Source organism: Leptonychotes weddellii, chromosome 4 (genome assembly GCF_054177405.1).
Source record: "Leptonychotes weddellii isolate Sample4059 chromosome 4, ASM5417740v2, whole genome shotgun sequence".
Classification (NCBI taxonomy): domain Eukaryota; kingdom Metazoa; phylum Chordata; class Mammalia; order Carnivora; family Phocidae; genus Leptonychotes; species Leptonychotes weddellii.
The window spans coordinates 72590189-72594785 of record NC_138372.1 but is presented as its reverse complement, the minus strand read 5'-3'; positions in this window follow the sequence as shown (position 1 = coordinate 72594785).

Here is a 4597-nt window from a genome sequence, read left to right as displayed (position 1 = left end):
CTGTCTGTCTCTACTACACCTGAGCTCTCCATTGGCAATGTCTGTGTCTTTTTTGTCATTTTCCCCAGCTCCCGACACACAAGAAACACTCAACAATTACTTGTCAAACTGAACACTATAAAAACCCAGCAAAGAAAAGTATATGGAGGGGCGCCTGGGTGGCTCAGTCGTTACGCGTCTGCCTTCGGCTCAGGTCATGGTCCCAGGGTCCTGGGATCGAGCCCCGCATTGGGCTCCCTGCTCGGCGGGAAGCCTGCTTCTCCCTCTCCCACTCCCCCTGCTTGTGTTCCCTCTCTCGCTGTGTCTCTCTCTGTCAAATAAATAAATAAAATCTTTAAAAAAAAAAAAAAAGAAAAGTATATGGAAAAGAAGTAGGTCCAGGAAAATGATACCTCAAAAAGCTAAAGACAACAGCAAAGGGCAGGTAGAGCAACAGGGATGCTATGCTTTAAAAAAATACCAATCACAAAACATAAGCAGGGAAAAAAAAATCAAGGAAGAGGAGGCATGTCCACACTTCGTTTGGGTTTGAGGAGAATTCATGTTGGAAGTGTGGCTCAAATCTCCTGAGAATATGTTACTCTATTGAAAGGTCTCCCAGTCTGGTTGAATAAGGGAGATTTACAAAGAAGAGGAAGAGAAAATGGAGAGTCAATTCAGAAAACAAGACCAGTCTGGAGATATTCCAGGAATATGACTTGTTGCCAGATCTTCTCAGGTTCCAATTCTCTGGGGAGCTCAAGATTTCGAAATAGTGGGAATCAAAAGCAGAATCTCTTTCACTCTGAGTAAAAAACTCATAGAAAGCTTCATTTGTATCTGCTATTATGACTCTCCTAAAGAGACAGTAAGGGGAAAGTGGGGCGGATGACAAGGTTTGGGCTTGAAAGAAAGATTCTCTGTGACACCCTGGGTACTTGCCCCAGGACCAATAAGGACAGAGTTCTGTACCAGCAGGCCTGCAAAGCTTATGGAGAAGGGAAAAAGGTGTTCCCTAGACATATGACAGTGTCACATTGGTGGGACAGCTGTTTCAGGCACCAGAAAGAGACCCCTGGGCCCAAGCTATGTGGGACTTGGTTTCCTCAATGTGGTAATTCAGTGCCTCAGCAGATCCTGAGATTAATAGTTTGTGACTCCTGATGTTCATAGGGCAATATTACTGTGACATTTTGTCCAAGGTTGTTGTCAAGTTGGGGAAAGCTTAAGTACTAGAAGTTTCAGATTCATAGAACCACAGGTTTGTGGAACTGCAATATACCTCAGTGCTCAAAAACTAAGCCCTTATCTAATTGTTGTGTTTTGTACTGTTTTATTGGAAAAGGAAACCAAGTCCCAAAAAGATTAAATTATTTGGCTGGCCTTTCAGCCTTTCCCTGTCTCCACTCTGGTCCTTCTCCAGTTAGTTCACTCGCATGTCCAATGAGACATGCCCATCAGACCCATAACTCTGGAATTCTCTTCCCAAATGTTCTAAAGTCTGCTTGTAGGGCCTGTATGGGCCTCTTTCTGGGGTCATAGGTCCTTGACCATGTGGAACTCATGTCTATATGTGGCACATGAGCCTCTTGGGAAAGCAGGAGAGGGAGGTGAGCCATGAGGCAGCTGGCTCTGTGCCAACGTAGCCCAGTGGGAAGCTCCATGGAAACCAAGAAGTTGGAATTTGAATCTACATCATTGTGAAGGTCATTATTTAGTAGTTTGTTAACTTCATTGATATTCTTAAAGAATTGAGACATATATGGCATGAGGACTCCCAAAAGGTACTCTCCTCAGAGCCTTTCCCAAATCTCACCATGACACACACTCAGCTTTCTGGGCAGGTGCCTGGTATTAAGGTTCAGATGTATATGTCTTGTAGGGCTTTACCTAAACTAGTCATCCTCTTGATCTTGTACATTTGTAACTTGCGTAAGGTATCACAGCTTACTGTCACCAACCATGGTCTTGGGGTCATGGCGAGTTTCAGGAAGCACATCTCATCTATAAGCACAGATAGCACGTGGTCAGAGAGCATCCGAGGTACCCAGTTTAGCAGTGGCGCTATGTTTGTTTTCCACCAGAGCCTGGCAATCTCTTTGGTCTCAAATGATACTGACTGCTGCCAGAGAAGCAAAGGGGTAACAGAGAAAAGAGAAAGGGTAACCTGAGGGCAGAAGAACAGAAAAAATTCACTGTTCCATTTTCTGGGAAGCTGCCGAGAAGACCCTGCCTCCATGTTCATAGTGTTAACATTCTCACACAGGGGGCAGCACACTTTCTGCAAAGAGAGTCAACATTTCCCACTTCGCAGGTCATACAGTCTCCGGTTGAAACCCTCGGCTTGGCCGCCGTGGCCCAGAAGCTAGCTGTAGACGGTACCTAACAGACTGGGTGAGGTTGGATTTGGCCCACAGGGAGTAAGCAGACTTAGGATTAGAGGGACAGCAAAAGCAGCTCCGGATGCCATTTAGGGACCCCCAAACCACTTGTTGCCTTTCCCCTGTTATACAGTAGGGACTTTAACTCCAATTGAGCAAAGATAATGCTTAGGATGGAGAATGGGGATGATTTTCAAGCTCAGAAACTATCATTTTAGATCTCCAGTCCTGATGGATGCTCCAAAATACAAGATGATCCTTATTGATAACAACCAACAGCAGCCAGCCTACAGGAAAAGTGTCACTGAATTTGGCTTTTTACCTGCTTCACATCCACTGTGTCTCTCATTCAATAAGATGTCGTACGGGCATAGCATCAGTTCCTGCCTAAAACAGTGTCTAAGGGCCCGGCTCCAAATATCCATGTTCGTTCCCTCAGCTGATGAAGAAACTCTATAGAAACAAAATAGCATGGTCAACAGATTGATTAATTTTTAAATTGGGGCTCTTGGGCAAAAATGTCAGAGAAGAACCAGGAAATCTGCATTTATTTTTAGTCCCCTCAATGGAGAAAGTTTCCCTTTCTTGGGGTACCCAGTGCTATTTATCACTATAAAGATATAAGCCTTGAGAACTACAGAATGTTAAGCAATTATAAGGCAACTTTATACTTCTTTAAAATTGTAATTATCATCACTCACTGAGATTCTAACCTGATCTGTTTTCCCCCACTATAGGTATGATTTTCTCCCCATCCTAAGGCTCAAAATCTCAGAGTCACCCTCCTCCTTCTCCTCCTTCACACTCTGCGTTTGGCCAGGTGCCAAGATGCAGCTTCCAGCATCACTAGGTCGTTCCCAGCTGTCCCTCTTGTTTTGCTTTTATCACTGCCCTTTCTCCACTACCTTTACTACTTTTTGCCTGGGTGATGTTCCAGCTTCTAACTGGGTTGGCCTGTCTTCTCTCCCACCCATTGACTCTATACTTTGCTTCCTAAAATTGAGCTCTTGAATTCTGTTCAGTAATCATTATTGAGCAGCTATTTTGAAACAGGCACTGTGCTAATTACTGGGAGACAAGGACAAAACTCCAGCACCACTCTGGTTGGGAAGCTGTCCCAGAAACAGATCGGGTCAATGCAGTAGGGAGAGAGTGCAATAGACTGAATGTTTATGTCCCCTCAAACTTCATATGATGAAATCCCCTAACCCCTAATGTGATAGTATTTGGAGGTGGTGGGGCCTTTGGGAGGTGATTAGGTCATGAAGGTAGAACCCTTATGAGTGAGATTAGTGCCCTTATAAAAGAGACCCTAGAGAGCCCCCCTACCCCTCCTGCCATGTTACAGAGAAGCGACAGCAATCTGTGAACCAGGAAGTGGGTCTTCACCAGATACTGAATCTGCCAGCACCTTGATCTTGGACTTGTAGCCTCCAGAACTGTGAGAAATTTCTGCTGTTGATAAGCTATCCAGTCTGTGGTATTCCATGGGAGCAGTCTGAATGGACTGAGATAGAGGGAAGAGGGAAAGGGAAGGAGAGAAAGAGAGAGAGAATATGAATGAATGCCTTAGAGGAGCCCAGAGAAAGCCCGTTCAATCCTGACAGGCAGAAAATGGAAGGAATGGGGAAGTCTTCCCAAAAGGATCATTCACCTACTCAAGTTTTCAGATTCTCATAACCCAGAATACGGTTCAAAACACCTTGGCATTAATAGCCTTTCATTTGTCCCCAGTTTACCCTTTCAGCTTTATTTCTTTTTTTTTTTTAAGATTTTATTTATTTGACAGAGAGAGAGACAGCGAGAGAGGGAACACAAGCAGGGAGAGTGGGAGAGGGAGAAGCAGGCTTCCCGCCAAACAGGGAGCCCGAAGCGGGGCTCGATCCCAGGACCCGGGGATCATGACCTGAGCCGAAGGCAGACGCTCAACGACTGAGCCACCCAGATGCCCCTCAGCTTTATTTCTTGTCAGTCCCCATTATAATGTATAATCCAGCCAAACCAAATCCCTACAAGGTCTTCATTTTCCTATCTCCCTGTGTTTAATCATTCTCTTCCCTCCTAGTATCCAGATATAAGGAAATCCTATGATTCAATAAGATAAGACAAACAGCCCAAAAGAAAAATGAACAAGGAATATGGGGGCGCCTGGGTGGCTCAGTTGGTTAAGCGACTGCCTTCGGCTCAGGTCATGATCCCAGAGTCCTGGGATCGAGCCCCACATCGGGCTCCTTGCT